Genomic DNA, 26,317 nt, shown 5'->3' on the forward strand with positions numbered 1-26,317 from the left:
AATTACTGTACGGGTTCAGGTTTTTGGTTGGATAGAACGCCGTAATTAAAAATGTTATGACTTTATAATTCTAAAAGTAGTTACAGATGTAGCCTTCTCATGGATCTATAGAAATAGAGCCTTCTGGACCTCTAATGAGTTGATATATTGCATTTTGTAGCCCGATTCCCAATTGATGAGTTACTTAAGATTTACTAACCCTAAGATTTTGCTAAAAATTAATCCAATTTTTAGATCCAAAAATTAATTTAAAATAAAATTTAATATCACATATTTTATAATAAATTATTAAATTGTGTATTTTAAAAGTTGAATTTTTTCCCAAATCTATACCGTCAATTTATAAAGTTTACTTCAATTTTGACGTGACTTCCCCCAGTACTCTGTTGCATGCTATGTATTCTTATTATAATTTATTTACCAAGATTTCACACGAGTTTGGATGATTGAAAGTTAGGTAAGAAACCGCAGGAAATAATGTTTAATTTTAATTTTACTTATTATTTATTACTCAGATTTTTCCTGCATTTTGATTCCATTGCTGTATCTCCATTACGATCGAAATTACGCATGCTTGGTGGCCATACCATCAAGAGATTTACCTTCATGGTCAAGTTTAATTGGTGAATCTGCTGTTTATTAAATCCGAGTTTAAGCAGCATCATCATTATTGCAATTCCAGCTTGTTTTTTGCACCTTGAAGTGTTTAAAGCTAATTTTAGCAAGTTGGTAGTTGGTACCATGCATGTGCACGTGTTAAATCTTTATGCTGGATAATGGAGGTGGTTTTGCAGAGCAAAAAATAATAATAATCGCAAAAATAATTTGCATTCTGGTCTCTTTCTCTGGATGTTGAATGGATAATTGCAAATTGAGGTGCAAAATTGGTACATAAACAAAATCAACAAGATGTGCAAAAAAGAAATAATAATGCAATTTTAGCAAATCATTTAAATTCATTTTCTTGAAGCTTTGTTGAGATGCTTGGAATTTACGCAAATCTTGACAAGTGAAAAACTGAAACTTGGACAAGATTTCGAGGAAATTTAGCATATTTTATTAGAAAATTTTAGAATCTAATAAGAACAACAGGGTTTAGAAAATTTTTGAATTTTCATGAATACTACTTCATAAAATCCTTCATAAAATACTTCATAAAATATTAAAAAATTCAATATCAACAGATTTCATACCTTTATTCAAATTTGCCTTTTATTTAACAAATTATATATTTCATAAATGGAGTCTTAGACGTCCAATTACTGTCGCATACATGAATTTCTGCGCGTTGTTCCAGTTTTGAACAAATTTAATTTCTACCAAAATTATGTATTTCGGAAAGCTGGCAAAGTTATTTGTATTTTTTACATACATAAAACTGAATTCTTGATAATTTTTGGTGACTGCAAATAAATAAATACTTAAAATGAGTTGATATTGGGCAAAGTATTGACATTTTTCGAAAACCTGCGTTTCTAACGTTTTGAAAAGTTAGGCAGATACTTTTTGACGTAAAATGCAAAATTTTGACGAGGTACAAGGGTCAAGGGCACACACTTATGTATTAAGGTCGAGATACCCAATTTACCGAACACGCTACAAATTTAATACGCAGGAGGGTGGGTCCAGAATTGCAAAATTCCAATAAAAAACTCCACCTAAACAAAGTCTGTGGATAATGAAATTGAAACGGATAAAAAACTGGTTCGATTTTATACAATCAAAGTGTAATCAAATCACACTTTAATTTATTACACTTTTTTCCCCCGAAAGAATGTTTCATTTCGTTTGATTGTAATTCATTTCATTGCAATTTCCACGTGTGAATTAAACATCTCTCTTGACAGACAGACAGATAGACAACATCACAATGCGTGAAAAAATGCAGTACACAAGTGACAACAATGGGAGACAGGAATGTTTGAATTATTCCTGGGACGACGAAATTACAACTCTTTACAGCATGTCACATTTTATGAAGTAGTTTTGGCTACTTTATGCGAACCCTTGGTCCGTCCGTCCGTCCGTCTGTCCATCTGTTTACTGGCAAAACTACTCATGAATTCTAGCAAAATTATCAGTTGTTTTCCAATATCGAGAACAGACTTGAAAATTTCTATTTTAAAATGAAGATCAAAGATCAAAATTTTAAATTTCGACCCAAACCATACGCATTTTGTTAATGGAAAAGCCAACAAAATTTAAAATATAATGGACCCCAAATTAAGTAGGTTTGACTCACAAAATTTAAAATTTTGTATCAAAAATTTCAAATTAAAATTTTGAAAATCTTAAGATTCGAATTTTGAACTTGTTCACCCCCACCACTTTTCAGCATATGTTTACCCCAGCTTATTTCTTTACGGATATAAATCCGGCTTCGAGTCAGAATCATGAAAGGGAGGAATTTATTCTCTGGATAACTTTTTCAGGTACAGATTTCATCTCAAAATCTGAAATGTCAGCTTTTTAGCTTCTTATGCATGGAAAAGCCTGGAAGGAAGGCGGAAATCCTGTATTTTTGTTGTTGTTATTACATGTCCACTCATAAATTAGTTTTTTCCTACATTTTCATCTTCATCTCCTCCTCCTCCTCCTCAGCTAACGAAGAGATTGTAAACGCATTCCTTCGGTGAAGAAGAAGGAGCCGAATCGTAAAATGAAATAATGATAATAATGGGATTATCAGTTTTTGACTTGCTCACTCACGGCCTATCTTGTGAAAAGAAGAGATTGCATCCTTTCATGCACTGCATTGTTGCAAGGGATTCTTGTTTTGCATGTGCACCCTTAAAAATAAGGGAACAGTAAAATTTCGTGGGGATAGGTGCACTAAAATAATCAATTTAACATTACCCATTAAAACTTTAGATAAGTAATTTAGTTAATACTGCTGAAAACACATAGTATTCTAAATTTGTCATTTATTAAATGCATAATTTGCACGACAAAGCGAAAAATAATGAATTTGCACACGTAAATAATCGTAAAATAAATACTGGTACCCCTCAATCAGACTGATTCCATCTTACATAATTATAAAAACAGAAGATATTATTGTCATGATCTTTACAACAAAACCAGTATATGCAATATTCTTTAAAATATATGCTCGATTTTAAAACGATATCATATTATATTACCAAATCGAATGCTCTTTGGTAATAATATGGTAAAATTGATTTAAAGGCATACCTAAACACTTTAATACTAATGATTAAATTTAACGCCAAAACTAAAATTCATGAGAATTATAACATTGCATGAGTTGAGAGATGAGTTGTTATTTGAGAAATCAGTATTTCATTATGCATTTTTTTGATTTTGTTATGCCCCCGAATTTCTAAGTGTGTACTCCTTTCGAGTAGAAGAGTGGCATGCATTGTTGTTACATAATATGTACCAAGGAATGGAAAATATACGCATGTTATGTACGCCTGCCTACCCATACTCATTGCTGGATAAGAATAAGAAGATGTACTGAAAAGCCTGCACTTTTAAGGAATGTAAATTCTCTAAAGGAAGGTTGGCTAATTATCACCAGAACAGAAAAAAAAAACTAAAATCTTTACCATATGCTGTTCGTTCTCCGCATGGAATTAATTACTCATAGAAAACACGCATTATTTTCCAGGCATTTGTTTTAATTAGTTTACATTATGAGTCAGGTGGTTTGTTAGGTAGGTAAAAAAATCGTCGAGGAAATCTGTGAGGAACGTATGACGGTAGCGCTACGTTACCTCCGACTTTGGTTATGGATGGATTTGAATTTTGAGTTGTGAGTTTCACGTGTGAATGCTTAATTGTGAATATGATTTCGTACAAATTATGGGGGTAAATCGTTGTGAGGACGCATATTTAGAGGAACAATTAGTTTTTTGTAATTGTTCTTTGTTCTGAAGGGTGAAGAGGAAATGTCGAGAGGAGTGTTGACTTAAGTGTTTTTTCATGTTTTAAAAATAGTTGAGGTTAAGATGATAGATGATAAATTTAAATATTTCAGTTGTTTGAAGTATTGAATTTTGAAGCTTGAGACAAATCAACATGGAGAGAATTTTAAGGATACACAAACAAACTTATCATTATATGGTCGACAAAAAGTTGACGTTTTTAGTAGGAATTAAAATTCTGAGTAAAGATTAAATTCTATTTCAAATTCTGAATAAATTTTAAATTTTATTTTCGGCTCAAATCGAAATTATATGTAAATCGAAATTGTGCTTGTTTGATGTTTGAATTACTTATTTAGAGAAATTCTAAATGCATGAAGTTGGAATTAATGGGGAAATTCATTACGAGTTTTGCATGTTCAAATCGGAATATAATTTCGAAAAATAATGTTGAGAACTATGTAAATAGGAGATTCGTAAGTTCGCCAATGAATTTTCAAGCCAAAATTTTTGCGAAATTGCAAACGTAGTTTCTCCTTGCTAACGTTCCTAACGATGCAAACTCGTAATGAATACCCCCAATATTTCCACCCGGAAACTTTCCATTAGAAAAAATTCATTTTATCGAAATTCACAGAATGAAAAGAAACCGAAAGTGTTTAAATATTTTAAAAGGGATGATGATCCTCATTCGCAAAAATCGACCCCACCCAACCACCACCACATACAAACCTATATAATTCCTCAGAAGAACAGACTAGACAGCTTATTTTATAGCCTGCACAAAACAAGTCATAAAAATTACACGACCAATAAAACACAATAACAAGACGGGGGGACAGCTAGTCGGTTAATGGGTGAGTGGTTCACAGGTAAACGGAATGCCTCGCCATTACGTACGCGATGATGACGAATATCTGTTTTTAGTAATGAGGAGAGACAGACTTGGGGCGAGATAACCTTGTGAAAGTCCGGTGTACATAGATTGAATGTCAAGATATCTAAGAAATGTGTGAATTTTTTGGTGCAAATTCGTGCGAATATTTTTGCCGATTATGCTAACAACAACAACACAAAGTAAGTATGAGAACAATGGAAAGTCGTGGAATAAAATTGTATCAAAATTATGTATGTGCAATTCTTAAAGAGCACGAGTTAATTGGGAAGATATATTTACGTATTTTGTTAAATATTACGCAAATTCATAATTTTGAAATCAATTTAAGCAAATTTTGCAATAGAAACTTAAAATTATGAGTTTCATGAAAATTTTTGTCAACTTTTAGCCTCAAATAAGTACACATTCTGCATATTGCGCCCTGTTGAAAAGCTTAAAATATTTGTATCCGAGACGTGCCATTGCTTCCGGTAAATTTTGTAAAAACTTTCATAGTCAAAATTCAGTAGAATTATGATTCACAGAAATTCCATCTTGAAACTACTGTAGCTAGTCACATTTTTTGACACTTTCCATCTGACGTATCTTCACCCAAGTTGATGACTCAGGCACTGAAATTTTTCTAAAAAATACTGTCTAACTTTTCCAAATTATTCTCATAATTTTACTGAATAAAGAGACTATATTTATTTATATATATTTTGTGCTCATAAGTTTATAATAGATTTATAACCCGAGTTTCTTTCCTATATACATAAACTTTTGAAAACATTTATAAATTTACCAAGTTTACAAGGTCACAACTACCCTCGCGTGTATTGGCTCAATTTATTTCTATATATTTGTGAATAATTAATCCTTATTCAATTTTGTATATGATCCTGTAACACGGATTCCTCCCAAAAAATGAATGAAATTGAATGAATGACAGGATTCGTGATTCGTTCCTCGAATCGTCATCTGCTGCTTTTTACTTTGCTGCTTGGGTTTTGTTACCTTTTTACGAAATGTGGAGTACGCAACAGGTAGATATGTATTGAGGTAACAGGTAGGCAGACAAGGAAAGTGCGACACGGAGAGATCATCGAGAGGAAGAAGAAATGGATGTTGTGTTATTGTGATACGGATCTCCAAGTCTAATTGAGAGGTAAACCAAACACAGTAACGAAACTATGAACTATAGTAGACGACGTAAGAACGTAACGAAATGATATGTGAGACCAGGCACTCTAAATAATGTGGGAATACATTGTTACCTGGCGGTAATAAATAACTTGTGTTAGTGCATTGTTTGTTTGTTACTGGTTTGGTTTTAGTTTGGTATGAACTTTTAATTTTTTTGTAATTTTTTGTGCTAATTTGTGTTAAAGGTTTTGGTTATAAAAGTGTGACTTTTTCTATGCAGTATTTCTAACGGGTTTATTTGATGTGAATTAATTAAAAAAATTAATTCATTCATTAATTAATCCAGCAATAAAAACTTCAATCAATCCATGAGATGTTGCAGATTTACAATTCAAATTCACCATTCTGTTGGAAACCTGTTACCAAACTGGTAAAAATTCTTCCCAAATTGTAAAAATTACCGTATGCAAGTAAAATGTAGGACCAAACCGGTCACAAAATTGTAACCAAATTATTAACAATTTAGTAATAAAATATAATACAAAATCATTTAGAGTGTAGCCAGAAAAATGTTAGCTATTCTAGAGCCACATAGAACTATGTATTTCAACAACTCGATAGTAAAGTGAGATAGATTCTAGCAGAATATAAAGCTACGGTATTCAACAAAGTTGTGGTAAAAAAGGGAGCATTACAGGTAAAATGGATGTCCACAAAACTCGTGGATTCAATGAAAATGAAATCACTTCAGAAAAAATGTCAAGATAACAACCTACAAAAATTTCTAATAAAAAAAAATTTGTTGAACTTAAAACCCAAAAATTAAATTTTTAAAATTTTTAATTAATCTATAAAGCGTAAGATAGCATGGTCACTTGCCTCGATCCAAAAATGTTTTTGTCTTAACTAATTTCATCAAAGATGATTAAATTAAATTAAATATTTCCGGAAATCAGAACAATGGAACTCTTAATGATTTTGGGCAACAATTTTTACCACAGTTCCTAACGAATCAAAAAAAATCCTCAAAATATTATTTTACATTCTAAAAATTTATTAAAAATCCAGGTCTCAGTACAATTGAAATTAATAATTTTGTGCAAATTCTTTTTCTACAATTCCTGACGAATCTTCAAAATATTATTTCAAACTCCACAAAAATTTCTCAAAAATCCAACCCCATTCATGTTCACCCCTCCGAAATTGTACTGTTGCACATGTGTTACTTATGCATACCTGTTGCTTGCAAATAGCCGTCTGTAAAGTAAAGTGCAACCCTTTCCTCTCTCCTCTCGTCTCATCTCTTCTCTAAATTCTCGCTTCTCGTGTCAGTTGCACTTTTTCCCTCAAACCGTGTACATCACCAGACGCTCTCCGACTAACTAGAAAACCTATTACTTGATAAGTAAAGGAACTGTTTCTCCTAAAATATTTCCATACAAAGCAAAACAAAAAAACTGGTAAGAAAATAAAACCTGGTTGGTTCTTGGTTCCCCCTTCGCCGTCAGTTTTTTTTCACTCCTGGAAGGAAGAAGGGTCCTTAAAAGGAAGGTTGGACCCTTAGCCAGGCTACAAAAGTCTCCAGACAGATAAATATTCAGGTGTTACAGTGTAAAATAATACAGTTTGCTCGAGTTTGACATTTTTACGCACCTTAACAATTTTGTGGTGTTAATTGAATTTTCAAAACAGTCAATTTTTCAAAAAAATCTTCACCAATTTTTTGAAAACATTCCCAAATTTAAAAAAAAAACATTCACTTTTCATCAAACACAAACCTTCAAACTATAAACTTAAACCTTGTCAGGTTTTAACTTGAGTGTTTACACTGCCCTTCGACACGAAGTTACGAGTGGAATTCTCTCACTAATTTGCATATCGACCTGTCAATCAATTAATTAATTGTTAATAAATAATAAGTATATACATACATAAAATCGCCGCTTAACTTCCTTTAAAGATTATTAGTTAAATACACGGCAAGGTCTTTAAGGAGTGATTTATTTAAGGTGACAATACTAGCGATTTATTGATTGAATCCTTATTTGGATGCTGGGGAAGAAAAAAAAGTGATTGAACTGATTAAAAAAATTGTTGTTAAATATATAAATAAATAATTTGTCATTGGATGATTAAATCGTTCTGTGCTGTGAGAAATAATAATAGCAAACGCGACAAAGTTGGACCCCCGACCTGGACAAATTATTGTGCTGGATTGGACTTCCTCGTGAAGAAAAAAATAGAGAAAGACTTGTGCTGTGATTGTGACACGTAAATAGAAGAAAAAACTAAAGCAGATTTTAATTTGACAACGATTTTCTTGATTGTGACAAATTGTGAAAAAAATAATAATTTCGAGGAAGTAAATATTTTTGAAAGAAATTTGAATTTTTGTGAGAAGAGTGAGAAGATTGATTTGTTTTGAGTGGATTGGAGGTGAAGGAATTGATCAAAGAAAAAAATTGTTATTGTGAATTTAAATACTGCTAAAAAACATTTCACTTTTTGGTATAATTTTGTATTGCCAATAGTTAATTGTAGAGTGGATTTTGTGACTGCGAGAGCATTGTGACTTGTGAAGTGATTCTTGTTTGGTTAACAATATTGGAGTGGATTTCATACATATTTCAAGATGGATAAAATAAAAAAAAGGATTGGGGGATAAATTGCATGCTTTGCATGATTGATAATAAGGTAAGAATTGTTTTTAGTTGGGGATATAATTTTAGAAAAAAAAAATTGGTCAATGTAGACGATAATTTTTTTGGTGGATTTATGAACGTAGAAATTATATGTAAGTCTTAGGTGAAAAGTTAGCTGCACATCTAACACGTGTAACGTTAAATAATTGCAATTGTGATTTTGTAGTAAGAGTTTGGCGACGATTTTATTAATGTAGAAATTTTAGATTAGAAGTTACTATATCAGATTGTTTATATTGGGACTGTCGCATTGAACACAAATTAATTCATTTAAATTTGCATACCCGATGTTTTCAAAAAATACAAAATTTCAACAATTTTTAAAATTTTACATATCTACCTCATTGAAAATGTTGCCCAAAATGGAACAAATCGCAAAAATTTGCAACCTTTTTACTCCTCAATTTGCCAAAATATTGTCAATCTCTAGGTCAGACGACGCGCATACATAAATCGAGCCCATTTAGCAGGTGCATGTTTCTTAAAACGAAAACGAAACGAGTTTAATAGGGTGTGAAATTAAGCACGAGATAAAAAACGATATCAATTGTATGCAATTTTTGGTTAGGCTTGAAATCATCTAATTTTCTGCTGCTACCACAAAGTAAAGTAGTCGAAGCTACTTTGTAAATGCAAATTGCAGCCATCAATCAATAATTGGAGTTGGACTTTCTTTATTGAAATCAAAATCCGAGCTAATTTAGCGACTATCGCAAACAAGAAAGTAAAAAGTGCCATACATAATTTGGCAGATTTTGACTAGTTATTGACTGCGACTTTGATATACATAAATGTAAATTTAGACGACATTGTTGTAGTGAAACAATGAATGATCAAAAACGTGTAGGTTGTTGAAATAAGTGAAACTGTGTTTGAGTTTATTCTTGATTTATGTCCAATAACATGTAATTTTAACCGGAATAGAAATTAAGGGTTGGGTTTTAAGGGGTAAGAGAGAGTATCGATTTTATTGGAATAATTATAATTAAAATATGTGCAAGGTAGACGGCGAAATTAAATATTTGAGATGGTTGATATTGGTAAATAGTAGTAGAAAGATAGATTATACATAACGATTGACTTAAAGATGTTACAATTATGAAAAAAAATTTTGATTATGAAAATTTTTCGAACAGTTTTGCAAAAATAATTGCATGTAAAAGATTTAATTCGGTGATAGAATTTAACAAAGTTAATTTTAAAAAATTATTAAAGTTAATAAAATTATTGGTGAATTGCTAGACTTTGGCGTCAGGATTGCAAATCGAGAAAATTGTAAAAAAAATATTGAAAGAAGATCCGTTGTACGGCTAGTTTATTTTTGAAATTTTTACGATAATTCATGACAAAATTGGAATGCTTCCTATTTTCAATTCTGTAACAAATGTGTTTTTGTGTACATTTTAAAATTGATTTCCTTCTCAAACTTCTTGCCCCATCGTATTTATTATTATCACTCACAATTTATTATTCCATACAAGTTTTGTACTGCAAGTAAGACTAATATTTTGGTAGCATTGTTACATATCTTCCAAAAAAAGTCGGCATTGTTGATTTTGTACCGAGACTGAATTTCTATCGCGATATTATTATTGCATAACTTGCACTTATTTACTGACCACCACCATTATTCATTACGTTATTGCGTTGCATACGTCTCTATTTATTATCAGACCACCAATGAATTGAAAAGCTATATCCACATTCTACTTCCACGTGAGTAACAATTTACCACCCGCGACAAGATGATAATCAAAAAAATATTTACATAAAGGAACAAATCAATTTTGAAATCAATATGAAGTATAAAAAAATAGTATTTAATAAGAAATGAATCAATGAAAGGAAAATATGCATAGCTATGCAAATTCTCAGAATGCAAATAATGCGTAATTTGGCAGAAATTGAGATGCAAATTGAATAATAATTTGTGGAACTTTTTAAATTTGGAGTTAACTTTTTTAAATGGAAAGTTTTGACCACTTTTACTTCCTTCCTTTTTCATAGATTGATGTCATTTAATAACTTATTTAACAAACAAATTGGTTGCGTATGGTTGAATGTTTTTTTGCAAAACAGGTGTGCACTGATCATTACGCAATTAATGATGATGTATGATGACAAGATGTTTTGAGGAGACATATGGAGAGAATTTTGTAATGGAGATGTTTATAGATATTTGCTCTCTTAAAAAGTTGGGGGTAAAATTTTCCGGGTTTTTGGTAATCGGTATAATCGGTAAATTGGTAAAAGTATACAGATTTAATACCAATTTTAAATCAAACTATAAAATGGTAACACACAATATTACCAAATAGTTATCATAATCAAATTGGTAACTTTCGGTAAAAAATATTACCAAACTGAAAATTTTCTAGGTTTTTGGTAACAGGTGTGACCGGTAAATTGGTAAAAATATACACAATGTGTATTACACATTTAGTATCAACTTTAAATCAACTAAATCATGGTAACACATGGTAATATTACCAAATAGTCTGCAATAATCATCACCAAATTGGTAACTTTCGGTAAACACATATCTATTACCAAACTCGTCGGTAAAAAACCAACTCATTTCTAAGAGTGTCTTTTTGTCCTGGGTTTACAATAATTAATTGATTGTGCAACAAGCCTTACAATTTTGACATACATACATGTGCCCAAAGATTATTTATGAAAGTAATGTGATATGAGACGGCAGTGGGTGGTTTTACCTTGTTAAAGTTGTGGTTAGTTTTATGTCACCTGTCCTGTCACTGTTTGTTATGGCGTTAATAAATAAATAACTACAAAATTGATATCTTGTTCTTATAAAGCAACTTTATTTGTCAATCGGCATTGTTAAGAAGTGAGATTGCATATGTAATATTGTTATCCTTTGTGCGTAAGGATTTTTGGCTTTTACTTTCATTTCAGTCAAATAAATTCGGGTGGATGGATTTTTATTAAAATTACAATTTTAAAACATCGATCGAGTCAACTCTGCATTATAAAATTTTAAAACGCATTGGATAAAGCTGTTATCTATCTAGCAGTTAAAAATAATAACAAATCTTCATATTTAATAATTACAGCACTAAAGTCTAACAATTTGTATACTACAATTCGAAAATATGTATTCTCACCAAAAATTAAACGTGTGTAATGGTGACAAATATTTAAAATTTTGAAATTTGCCAAGTTTTGAAGAAAAAATGCAAATTAACCCTTGTACATAATTTACGCAAATTTTTTGAATAAGCATAATTAATCCCTTACAAATACAAATACATAATCTTCATCAATAACGAAGATTGATTAAACGGGAGATTTTATGTTATCTGTTTCCAACCAAGTTTCACTTTTCTTGTCATATTCACATTTTACCGGATGATTTATCAAGGCTGAGAAGAGGCATTTAATTATTATATTTTCCATCTAAATTAAGATTGATTATTGCCGGAAGGCTGTTTAAATGTTGAAATAAAATGTATACATAAGTGTTTAGGGAAAGTTGTTCAGAAATATTGTAATGTATAGGCAAATATTTGTAACTATAAAGTCTTGTAAAATTGCAAATTTGCGAAAGGTTGCAAAATTGAAATATTTTGACATTGGATAGATGTGCTTTGTTTTTACATGAAAATAAATGACCTGTGTAAACCTATGTAAACCTTTATGAATTTCCATATTTTACAATATGGGCTTCACCATCTAACAAATATTTGTGAAGAACGTTCTTAACTTTTAAAAATTTCCGTATTTTCTGCAAAAATTATACAATTTACTGGATCGGAAAAATCCGCATTAGACAAAATTTTTGAAAAACTGTGACAAAAAATTATGCCTCCAGCCACAAAACTCTGTCTTCAAAGAGGAGGACTACCAGTTTCCATTTCACTTCAGGTTAAAAATACACCGTCACCTATTGACGAAAATTTGGGTTTGTTTCCTTCCACCACTGGCCTAAATACCTATAGAATTTGGTAAAAGTGTGGAATAGGATGGGCTTTTGGGTAATGTAATCCGAACGGGGTCACAAATTTACTACTTTGATTTGACGGTTGTTTGTTGGGCTGTGTCGTATTGCATTGTTGTTTGTCGTGGTATTGTTGTGTGCCATTTATTATTGTAATGGAATTTGATTGTAAGGTTGGATGGAATCATGAGGAGAGAAGTGAATGTAATCCTTTCATTTGGCTTGAATAATACGGATGGGATGTGGTGGCTAGGTTTGAATAATGCAGAGTCGTGTTCCTACTAATGCAGGACAGGTGAATTTTCTAATATTTTCTACACTGCTTTTCCATTAAGGAGAGGGATGCTGCTCGCTAAAGTATTTGGTAACAAAATAAAATTGGCACCAAGTAGAAGTAATAGGTAGGATGTTCGTAATGGTTTTGTGCGAAATTCAATTTTCCCGGGATAAAATGGTTTGTGTAAAATTGAATTTGAATTATTTATACTCGCGCTGAGAAATTATTACCAGTTTTGGTATTTAGAAACTTCAATATTTTGGGATAAATTGTCACGATTATATTGAAATTTCCAGGAAATTGGTTTTCGAACAATTTGTTAGTGGAGCTGCAGAATTTAAAAATACATATTCTGGAACCATTTTGGTCCCAAATTATTCAGTGTGTGTCCAAAAGTTGGCTATAATTTTGTGTGTTTGTTGTTAAATAGTGGAAGTGGGGCTTCTTTTTCCTTCCTTCCTCATTTTATGCACTTGTCGTATTTTTGTGGAAATTGATGATGCTTAGGGAATGATAATGAATTACTAACCATGATTTTGTTACCGACAAAAATTATTCTATACGACACGACATGCATGTAGCCATTAAGTTTTTTGATATTTTATCCAATCACGAGTTGTATCAGTGTCTTGTTGGTTATGAGTTGATGGATTGTGGTAGATTTTTTAATACAAATTTTACGTTTTTTAGTCTACATTTTTAAAGTAATTAATATTTTGGAAATTTGGGAATGAGAAAATAAATCTTAAAATTTGGTAGAGTTATGCACCAAAATTAAAAATATGTATATCGCATAATTATGGTTTACGTAAAACATATTGGATATTAATATTGCATACAGCTCAAAACATTAGAAATATACAAGAAATAAAAAATTAAAGAATATGTAGTGGATAAATTTCATAATTTTGCTTAATTTAGAAATTTGGCAATGGGGAACTAATTTGAAAATTTGGTAGAGTTTTGCACCAAAATTAACAATGCGAGTTGATGAATTGTGGTAGTTTTTTTAATTAAAATTTTACTTTTTTGGTCCGTATTTCTAAATGAATTAATATTTTACATAATTTTGATTAATGTTTTGGAAATTTCACAAGTAGGAAATTACACCTGAAAATATGTTAGAGTTATACACCAAAATGAATAAATATATATAAAGCATAATAACTTTGTTATGTAAAACAGATAAGAAGATCAAAGTCATAAATAAAACAAAATGTTAAAAATATGCAAGAAATTAAATCTCATAAAATACATACATTTCACCAAAATGAAAAAAAATATATAAACCATAATTCTATACTATGTAAAACAGATAAGATCAAAGTCATACAGAACTGGAAACAATAAAATTATACAACAAATTAAAAGGATCATATCATAAAATATATAGTGGATAAATTTCTTATTTATTTATTTATATCTGTCATCTCCATCATTCATTCATGCCACCAGATATCCACTTCTTCCTTCCCATCTACATAAGCCAACCTGACATCTTTATCCACCAGCCGACCAGACCAGTCAAAAAGTTAACGAAATACGACACATCTCAAATTTTACCTTGTGTGCGAATCCGTCAAGTCAAATAAATTCAGAAAAAAATGCAAACTCTCACTTTATTTTATTTTATTTTACTTAACCCTTTACTTATTTACACTTGACTCGAGTGACTACTTGGTTAGTTAGTTAGTTAGTTAGTTAGCAAAAGGCGGCTTGTTACCTTAATAATAAATAAATAAATAAACAGTAAAGAGAGAGAGAGAAGGGGAGACAACCATTAACTGGCTGACTAACTGTCTGTCCATCGCTTATTTTTTTACCGTAACGATCACATCACTAGCTTCATTTGGTGGTCAAGATTATTTACAAAAGGGAAATAATATAATGTCCAAAGTTGAGATGTAAATAATAAATAAATGTGAAAACTAGAATTAATTAGGGATGAAATTTCCATTTTGAAAATGAGAGAAAATTTGTCATTTTATTATTAGGAAGGAATTTGTACACGATTGGATTTGGGTTGGTTGTAAATTGAGGGGTTTCATAGAAATTATTAAATTTAGGAAAATTTGGATATTCAAAATACATCTTATTTATAATAATTTCGTATTTTAAGTCATTTTGTTAAGAAATAATTTTAACACGGTTGGGTTTGGGTTGGTAAATAAGTGGTTTCATGGAAATTAAATTTAGAAAAGTATGGTCAATAGGGGATCATTTTTTTATAATGTTGATCATTAATTTCATATTTTAAATTCAACCGACTTCAAAGTCTGACAAATTTATATTCCAAACTAAACTTTGTGACTCACCGAAACAAAATTGAAATTGTTCAGGTGTCAGGTACATAGTTTTACATTTTTAAAATATGCGTAAGCACACGCACACGATGACAAAGTGTACAAATATTTGAAAAATTATTATGAGTATTTTATGCTTCTCGATTTTTCTAGGGGGCGTTTTATTTAAGTACATGATAATTTTTAAGTATTCTGCTGCTTAAAAATATGTACTAAAAATAGAATAGATTTAATTAAATGTTTTACTATTTCGTTAAGTGGGTTATCAAAATAATTAGTTATCTAAATAGTTATCAAAATAGCAGTACATACATACTCACGCTAATTTTGCAAAGATCAAATTTTTAAAGATTATAATTTTACAAAATTTTACTAAAATTATAAAATGTTTAAAAATTTTACACGGAATTTGTCTCAGTTTTTTTGCAAATTATGTACAATTAAAAACTCTACGTAAATTGATATACATTCAAAACTTAATGTAAATTCTCTCCACAAAATGGGACCACATACACCATTACGCCTCTCATTCCTCCGTACTTTTACCTCGGAAATTTCCATTACAACCATTCCAACAATCGTGTAGCATATTTTCACCACGTTTTCGTTAAAAACAAGAAAAAACGATTTATTTACACAGATTCGTTTTTCATTCACATTGTTTTCCGCATTATCTAGTTCATTAAACTCACACAAAGGCTAAGCTCTCTACTATATTGTTACATCTGCCCACTTTAATTGTAATTGTCCCCTTTAATCAGGGCACTTTTTCTCTCTTCCACCATTACCATTTCTCAACCTAAGTAAAAGTAGTAGTTGTGTATCATTTGCATACATAGTTAGTCACTTAACTAATGGCAAATTGTAGTTGGTGTGGCTTGCCTTATCGTAATGGTTGAACAGCCGAGGATAAACAAAACCATGAAAAAAAAAATCCACAATAATGAAATGTTGTCGTAAGTCGTTTTGTCTCGTTGTGTGACACTTTTAATTCATCATAAATACTTTCAATTCGCACTTTCAATTTCAAGTATTTTACAAAAATTTCGAAAATAGCTATTCAAAAGTGTCACATACCTTGAAAAATAAAAATTGCACTGGTGGGAAGTAGCATTTCGTTCGTGCCTAAGAAAGAGGAAGATTGCAAATCAATGTCTCTCTTCAACTTGCGAAAAATCTGTGCGAATTTCCCATATTCAAAGTTTTTCTTCCTCGTTCTATTTTACTTATTTTATTGTTTTGTTTTTTATTAGGATTGATTTATATTTTATGTATGTATGCATGCATTTATTTATTCATTCACTTGTGGTTTGGTTTGGTTGGTGGGATTTGTTTGTTCTATTTTGCGCATTGTTTAAAAAAATCGCCCACAGAAGAAGAATATTTAGTGGGATAAATAAATTCGTTTGTTCCATTTCTTATACCGGCATTGTTAGTTTTGTCGCATTGTTAGAGAATATATTTGTGTAGATAAGCAAACTTTTTAGGGGATTATAGGATTGGATTTGGATTTACATACAATTGTTGTAAAGTTTAAATAAATAGATGGAAAAAACTGGGGACAATGGGAAGCTCATTGTGTTGTGTGAAAGAAAACTGGTGGGTTTGTATATCTTTGAGGGAGGAGGAGGAGATAAATATTTGGTTTTAAATTGTAATGCTAAATACTTCTGGTGTGGAGGAGATGTTTATTTAAATTGATAAGATTCTTGTTTGGATAAGTGGGGATTTTTTAAGGCGGAAAAATTTGTGCTGAATTAAAACTTGATTAGGGGGAGATTATATACTTTTATTTGAGTAAAGTATGTACATATAGTTTTAAAACAATATTTATATCATATTAACTACGTACGATACCGACCCAGGATGAATCTAGACAAAATTAATAAAGTTAAGCCCTCTTCACACCAAGATTTGGATGCAACACGAAACTTGTGGCATGGGTGTCAGTGACAGAAAAATTGTGAACTGTTCACACGGCAGAATTTTCTGACACCTATAAATGAGCAATTTCTGTGAGACTAAATACTGCTCAGAAAAGCGGAAAATATGAACCTATATTTACAAATCAGTTATTGCGTAAATTGTTTAACTTTTTTAGTTTTAGCTTCTGCAAAGTTATTTGAAGATTTCATTTGCCGTCATTAATAATTGGAAGCTCATTTTCGATTTTAAATTGATAAATAATGAAATATTAAGCAGTTTAGAAGAATTTTTGGCAAAAATCAGGGGAAGAGAATAAAAAATAATCCAAAAATAATTTGAAATTCGCGCAAAGTGCAAGCTGAGACGGAGGTTAAGCCAATCAGCACACTCCGTTTTTTCTGCTGCAGCTCTGTCAATTCATTTTTCTAATTGGAAAAACTGCTGCACCGACATCGAGGAAAACGATGAACAGAATCTCTGGCCACGCCGGTTTGTATTTCACACTACTGATTTTGACTGCATGACATTGATGTCCGTGCCATCCAAATCTTGGTGTGAAGAGGGCTTTACTCAAACCCAAAATTTATTATTGGCATCAAAATTTGTCAATTTTTGTGTCCATTTTTTATTAAATTGTGAAATGTTCAAATGCCAATTTGATTCCAATCTGAGCAAATAAATAGACAAATTGGTTGTAAATTAGAATGCGCGGAAGTGTTTTTTTTAATAAAAATTCGAATTCCGATACTTTCAAAATCGGTTTTGTCGTTCCCGAATTTGTATTTTATTAAATTTATTTTTGCTAATAATTTGCTATGAGTCACAAATTGTATTTTTCATAAAATAGAAATCCTTACAAAAATATTTTGCAAACTTTAATATAATTTTGTAACGCAATTTTCGCTTCCATCAATTTTTCTCTCTGCAACTTTTTCGCATGAATGCATTGCTTCCTTTCATCTCGTACGTAATGTTCATCCTTCGCATGTTTGTCTAGAAAAACGCTTCCTTAGAGAAGGTAACAGACAATGCACTTTACAAATCGCAGGTGAACTAGCACGTCTACATTACAAACAAAATACAACAACATTGCTTATTCAGTTGGAAAAAAAAGTTGATTATAATGACACTCTAAGAAACGTGGTAACAAATTATTACCGGTACGAAATTTTTGACTAGACCTTAAATAAACTTGGAAATTTAAATAATTTCTGGAAAATTTCTATCCATTATTTTTCTACATATTTTTGCCGATCAGTTTTTAACAAGTTTAAAATTAAGGATTATTTGCTAAACTGGTAGCAAATTTAGCTGACACGTGCCGCCAAAAATATACGACAAAAATTCGCATATTTAAAATTTGCATGCTTATTACAATGTTCTTAATAGCAAGTATTTGATTTTGTAAAATACTAATAACTATTTTAGTGCAATTTCAAATTTGCACTAAAATGGCAAAAAAATCGCTAATTTGTGCCAAATTATTTAGAGTGCATGTTCACAACGGTGTTTAACTTGGTGGTAAATATTGTCAGAAAATAAATATGTAACCTCCACCCCATTTTGGATAAAACATGGGAACAATTCACTACACTCTGCAATTTTGTCGAGGTGCAGCAGTATTTTCTTGGTTGAATTGTGACAAGATGTGACATTCATGAAATGACGTTGCATTACATGGTCGATTAATCCGTCTGTTTGCTTCCTTTTGTATGTAAATACGTGAAATTTGTGGCTTATTTTGTTTACGTAAATAAATATTGAAAACATACATAAGAAATGAGGGATAAATATGTTAAACAAGATTCAAAATGTTATTTTTTAGGTTTTAGCGTAAGAATTTTTTCCATCGATGGAAAAATATAATTTTAAGAAATATATAAAAGGTGAATTTGAATTTTTGGAATAAATTTATACGTTAAACAACGGTGTCTAAAATGTATGAGTTTGTAATACCAATTTTCAACGGCATCCTCGGAATTCTTTTTCAGATTCAATTTCGGAATGCAGAAAAGTAAAGTTATAGATAATTCAAAATTATAAATAATTTCACATTTTTTTAGGATTAAATTTCAATTGTTTGTAGCCCTTGGGAAATTTTGTTACATTCTGTATGCTAAAATTATCCAGAATTTTATTTAATCGTGTTACTTATATGCCGTTTTAAAAAAATTATGTTAATGGTACCTATACAGGATTATAGATTTGAAATCACCGTCTTTAGCATGGTTTAATACGTAGCTTACAAGTTAGCTTTTGAAAGCTTTACCCACTTTTTTACTGCTCTGAACAATGTAAAAAAAATTGGAGATTTTGGTAGCCTGGCGAAGCCAGGCGACCCAAAATCGTAATTTTATGAGTCTTCGTAACCCGAAGACAATACTGTGATATACTTGTAGTCTATTGTTGATTCAAAGGACATTGAAGAAGGATCCTAGCAGCTATTCAGTCAATTTGATTATTTAAAATAGTGCGTTTAAAATTATTTAAAATAACTAAACCATTACAAGGAGTTGACTACTGTTCTGGAGATGGCCGGTAAGCAAAAATTTACTTTTTTAGGTGGGTTGGAGTGGTATTTTTATCAAAAATTGCTCAAACTATTTGGCCAAGTATTTGCTTCCATGAGACTTGTATGAAATGATACATTTTTCTAGAACAAAGAACAATTTGCAGAGAACAATTAATTTGCTGGGGCTGAAAATTCCAATAATTTCATATTCTTTATCTCCCAAGTGGCACCATATTCAAGTGGTGCCTGTACATACCTCACCTCCACAATTTACAAGTTTTTACCCCTATAATTATCCTCATAATTACTCAATATATCTCGACTAAACGCTATTTGGACAGGTTGTAAAAGACGAATAATTGCGATTCAACGAAAATCCAGTCCATTCCAGTGGTCAGATCGTATCAAGGAAAAAATTAAACACCTCCCAGCGAAATGTGGTACATGCGAATTAAATTGTATTTGCCTTCAAGTATGTAAATGGAAAAAATATTTAAATAACGCGACTCAAATGTGCAACAATTTCGCGTAATGTGTTTAATGTAAAACATGCCTTAAACGAAGCCCCAAGTGTGTTGTGGTTTTTATTAGTTTGCTCAGGTGGAATTTTCAAGTCACCGCTATTTTTATGTAGAATTGGTATACTCAAGTCAAGGGGTTACAGATAATTTGTATTTAATCGAAAGTTTTAGTAAAGATTCCAGTGTTTCCAAAATTTGAAGTGTATGTATCGGAATTATAATTTTTATTTTAAAAATTTCCAATTAAAATGTCCAACCTAATTTTAATAAAACATTTAAACTGAAGCCTTTCTTTTAGTACTCAAATAAAAATAAAATCTATGCAACTTGTATCAGAACTCTTTACATGGATCCCACTTTTAGAAATGGCGATTTTCAATTTTTGTCTTAAATCGGAGATAATCTGTAATTTGTCGTGATGTCAATTCAACTTTGGAAACATGTCTTCATGTTCTGAACTTCAGGTGGCAGTTCTTTTCGAATTTTCGAACCAATTTTTGTCAATTATTTTTTTGCAAGTCAAAAACGTCAGTAATGTTGACTCCGGGAGTGACACTGTATATCTACTGGGTTGTCTATTAGGTTATCTACTGCGTAATTAATTACCAAGTTACCGCCCCGTAAATCTGAAACAAAATCAAGGTCTCTGTATCTATGCAACTAGATTTATAAATTTTCCCAAAAATTCAAAAATTTTGCTAAAAAGGTGTTAAATTTTATTCCGCGTGAATACCTCTAATTTTTTTCCTTATTTATTACCTACACAATTTTGTCGAGAAGGCCGACGACCATCATGCGGGTCGTCATGTTACGCGGACGTGCGGCTACTACTAATTACTAATTTTTATGGAGTGTAACATTCCCTACCATGTAGAACAATTTGGCACAAACTAAAAATTAAAATTAAAAACATGTCTGCTTTTTTGAAAATTTGAGGAAATACATAAAATATGTAACACAAGAGAAACAAATTTACTTTACCTGGCAGAAAATAATTAAAATTTATGCCAGCAATAAGCATGAGATGATATGTAATCGTGGCAGCAAAGCAATATTGTGACATGGTACGATTTTATTATTTTAATTATTGTTGCAAAATAGAGGGAAAAAATTACTTGAGGTTATGTTATATTATACATAATGGTAGGAATCGTAACAATTATAAATTAAATTATTATGACGACTTATGCCTTTTAATTATCCTGGTGCCAAGCTAAATTTACATTTTTTTAACCTATCGTACGTAATTGGGCTAGATCTTAATAATTATAATTTTTTCCAAATCGGAGTTTAATTTACACTAAACTAATTATTTATAATTGAATAATTTCAATAATGTTCCAATAATCTTATTTGCCTAATGAAGATGACTGTCAGTCATTCAAAGCTTGCAATTTTTCCAATAAAAAATAATAATCCAAAAAAACCCAGAAATGTCTGGTTATATTAATAATTTAATTTAATCCTGAAATTGTGTTAAAGTCATTAAAAACCTCGAATTTCTATACATTTTACTACAAAAATCTTAATAAGAAAGCGATACCCCACAAAAACGGAAGCATAATATCACCACCGCCAATCCCAACCCCTAGACTTTTACGAAAATTAAAATCCCTTCTCAACTTACATATTATTTTTTATGCAAAAAAAACTCTCCACAAAAAAAAGAAAAAGATAAATAGATAGATACCTGTACAAAAAATAGCGGAAGTCATATCATATCATCATGTACACGTACCCTAATCAATCCCAAATAACTAACTAATAGGCATGATCATCGTTAACCTTGCCAATCTTTAATATTTCCTCCCTCCCACCCAGCAAACTTGTCATCCCCGCGTAATCATCGTCATCATCATCATCATCATCTCGTAAATTGATAAGTGCTCAAGTAGCTAGTGATAACCCATCCCTTTCGTCAATTTAAAGCCACGAAGTCGAAGTAGTTGGCAATTTTTATTCGCCATCCTCTCGCGAAAAATAAGTCCCGTTAAGAAATGGGGATGATAAATTTGAGTCTGGTTCGCATATCATCACAGGCACGGACATGTAATCAGCATGTGTGTGTGTAGTCGTGGGTCGCGTTTTACATTTTCATTTTGTATGCCATTAAGGTTGATTATTTAGGAGTAGAAGAAAATAAAAGAATGGGCTGCACACGACAAGACAAAAGAGGGTATCATATCATAATACGTAATATAATGTAATATAATGTGGTATCAAACCGGTAACCGGTAGTGGTAGTGGTAGTGGCATGCATGGTGGGATCATAGATGTGATATCAGTGGCCGCGGAAGCTGTGGGGACATGGGGGGATAGTAACATTGTATGATAGGGGAGGCAGGGGTTTATATAACCATGCTTGTTCAAAAAATTAGTTTTCATTCAAAAGTCAGTCATACCGATTTCAGAGTGAAGATTTTCGCTCAAATTCATCTCATTTCATTTCACTTCATCTGACTTCATTTCTTACTTCGCCCCATGTATTAAGCATAGGATGAAAAATGAAATGAGTGAGAAATCCTTTCATTCACAGTCATTCATCTGAAATGACTGAATCTTTCACTCATTTTCATTCAAATCACGGGAAATTCATTTTCATTCACTATAATTCTCTATCAAAATCAGTCATATGAATGAAATTGAACTGGTATGTATACAAGATGGGCAGATGATGCGGACATCGAATAAGCGTGGGGACATTGTCCCCCTCTGTCCCCACCCACGCTTCCGCGGTCCCTGTAATGACATCAGGACGCGTCATGATTTCGTAGTTAATTTTAAATTCGCCATTTTCTTTCTTCTAGAGAAAAATGAAATAATAGAGGTTGCACATTTTTGTGTGTTAGTGTGAGTAAGATTTTTTTTATGAGGGGTTAGTTTTGTTTTTGAGGAAAATGTATAACGTTTTTTTAACGGGGATTTATTCATTTCACGGACTTTGTTGCATTTTTAAGTCTGGGAATAATTCTGTGCAATGAGTGTAGGTTTAGGTGACTGAGAATGCGACAGGTTTGCTAATTAGTAGATTTTTTTGTTATATTTTTTGAAAAGCTGGTAAAATTAGGTGGAGGATGGTATTAGGTAGCTGCATTTTTTGCATGTGAAAAAAGGAAGTTTGTGTGATGGGTGGTATGAATCACGCAACGGGAGGTGAGTTCCGTTCTATTATGTGATCACCAGGTAGAATTAATTGTTAGTAATTTTCATAATTTTATGAAGAAGTTGGACGATCGAGTTAAGAAATTTTTTGAAATCGATAATAAGTTTTTAAAGTGAGATTGTTGGCAGTTATTTTTAATTGCATATGTATTTTATCACAAGAGGACAATGAAATTAAATGAGTTTCACCCCTCGCGGAAATTCCTTTAAAAAATATCAAAATTTTAGAAACATTGATTCACTCTTATTTAGTTCGAACTTGTTAATAATTTTCATAATTTTTTGAACAAGTTGGACGACCAAGTTAAGAAATGTTTTTTAGAATGCATGATGATTCTTCGAAATTAGATTATAAATTGCAGCTTTATATTATTTTCAAGATTCTTTTTTAAAAAATGTCAAAATTTTAGAAACCTTGAGTCACTCTTATTTCTAATTTTAAAAAACTTGAATAAGTTAGACGACCGAATTAAGAAATTATTTGAAATCGATTATGATTTAAAAATAAATTAGATCATAAACTGGAATGAACCAAGTTTTATATTTATCATAAGACAACAAATAAATTTCACCCTACGCGGAAATTTATTTTTTGAAAAAATGTCAAAATTTTACAAAACCTTGATTCACTCTTACACAGAACTTGTCTCGAGTTCAGTGCAGCATGTCCTGTTGTCTTGTCGGTCATGCATGTGTACATTCATACATACATACGTCTCATGAATATACGTAAAGTTACGCAATTTTATGCAATGTATGAGTTCCGGATTGCATTTCCTCCGACATTAGCGAAAGTCCCGTTACGTCTTATTTTTCACCATTTCCCGACATTTCTTCTACTTATTTAAGACTTAATAATCCTCCCCTTTTCGCCACGACGAGAAAACTAACCAAGTAAATTGTGTGGTAGTCAACTTCTCATCGTTACAATTTTCTTAATACCGTGGGGAATTTGTCGGTTTAAATTTGCTCTAAATTTCACCCACCACCTTAATAAGAACGGTTTCTTTGAATAAACCGGTTTTTTTCTGAGCTGCGGGGAGTAATTTTTTTTAAGAAAAGTTTTTCAGAATTTCATAGAAATTTGGTGATTAGGTTAATAAAGTAGGAGAGAAATGGAACCACAATGGGACTCAAAATTGGATAAGGATATCATGACAGTTTAAGAAGAAGGGGACACAGTTTGGGGTCTAATTTTGGGTCTTTGCTGAAAATTATGTATTATTTTGTTTGGCTTCATTTTTTTTATTTGTGTTAATCATCCATTTATTGAGAGGGAAGAATTTTAGTGAATTGTTTGTGTCCTTGGTATTTTGTCGTGTTAAAGTTTAGAGTGAGCTAAATTACCTTGTTTATGGTACAATTCAGTTTAATTTTAAAGTATCCACTTGTTATAGGGGAGAAATTTGCGCTTTTAGAAAATTGTTTGGTTTAAAAGTCAAGGAAGGAATTTAAAATAAATTGCACGTGTTATGTAAATAATAGATCTCCGGAAATTAATTACACCTTTGCTTCCAAGAAGTGTACGAAAGGCGTATAAAAATTCTTACAAGCTCGCTTCAATTTGAATCCTGGGAAAAGCACAGTTTCTCCCATTTTATGAATTTCTTATTTCACATTGTGCTAAAAAATTGTTTAAAATTGTGCCGAAAATTTGCTCGTTTAGAAAATAGTTTAGTTTAAAAGTCTAAACAGGATTTAAAATACCTAAATTTCACGTGTCATATCAATAATAAATTTCTGAAAATTGGTGCACTTTTGCTTCCAAGAAGTTTACAAAACGCGTATAAAAATTGTAACAAGCTCACCCGAATATAAAGCTGGGAAAAACCCACTTTCTCCCATTTCACACACTTATTTCAAGCGTTTCTTGCTTCTTCACATATCGTGCAAAATGATTGTTAAAAACTGTGCCGAAAGATTTAAATTAAAGAATTATGTGACAAGGCGAAAAACCAGATTTTTTTTTCTCGCAGCGTGCACCGAATTGATATGTTGTTATTAAATAGCTTAAAAATCTTGTTTTTTTTCGTTACGCGAGCGAGAGATGTGCACACTTGTCAAAGTGGGAACAATTTATTAATGAAAAATATGTTGAAGTAGAGGCAACTTTACCGTGTTATATTTTTGGTCTGATGCCATAATCATAGAAGAGTGGATTGCATTTGAATTTAAAGTCATGCCTGCTTTTTTTACTATTCGTTGGTCTTGGTCGTGACCTTTTACTCGATCATGTTAAACTAAATACTTTATCGACTTGATTTTTGGAGGAGGATTGTTTTGTTACGTGAGGTTTCTGAGCTGGGTAGGAAGAACAACAGGAGAAGGTTAGCTACCTAATTTGTGTCAATTAAAAGTGAAAAGTGGCAGAATTTTGTCTTTGGATTTTTAGTGAGACGAATTTTACCGAGAAATTTAGCTTATTCAAAATTGTCTACTTTTGTAATTTCCAAGTTTTTGACTACACTTTTTTTTATACATTTTTACCATTTTGATCCGTTATCTTGAATAAATTTTAAGGTTCTACTTTTTTGTATTTTTGCACATTCTGCATCAAGCTATAACACGGAAATTTAGCATATTCAAAGTTATCTAGTTTTGTAATTTTTAATTTTTTGACATATTTTCATACACTTATTTGATATCTTGAAGAAACTGTAAGCTTCTACTTTTTTTTACATTTTTGCACATTTGGCATCAAACTATAACAGTTAATTATTTGTATCAAGAAAACCTGTAATCTTATTAATGTTGTAAGAATTTTAGCAGATAACGTAGCCCACAGAGTGTGAGGAAGGTACTTATTCATAACCCACTGAATGAGAAGTGAAGGTTGTGAGAAAATTATTTTTGATAGGATTACAATTTGTTTGACCGTGTCATTCCGTCATCGTAATCATCATCACTTTATTATTTTATAGTCCAATTTTTATTACAGTTTGCATTCTTCAGACTTTATTAGGGGAATGGATACCATTTAGCGCACTCTAAATGATTGGGTTACAAATACTAGTCCTGCTAGCAAAAGATTGGTAACAAA

The 26,317-nt window shown here is 31.2% G+C and overlaps 1 protein-coding gene across 1 annotated transcript in view; it reads left to right on the top strand.

Moving 5' to 3' along the window:
- Positions 1–7,273: 7,273 nt before the first annotated feature.
- Positions 7,274–26,317, top strand: part of LOC110853566 — a 78,992-nt gene continuing 59,948 nt past the window's right edge. Inside the window, exon 1 of the mRNA XM_022101852.2 lies at positions 7,274–8,607. The gene's annotated coding sequence lies outside the window, so the exon portion shown is untranslated. The remainder of the gene's footprint in view (positions 8,608–26,317) is intronic.

Source organism: Folsomia candida, unplaced genomic scaffold (genome assembly GCF_002217175.1).
Source record: "Folsomia candida strain VU population unplaced genomic scaffold, ASM221717v1 Fcan01_Sc008, whole genome shotgun sequence".
Lineage (NCBI taxonomy): Eukaryota > Metazoa > Arthropoda > Collembola > Entomobryomorpha > Isotomidae > Folsomia > Folsomia candida.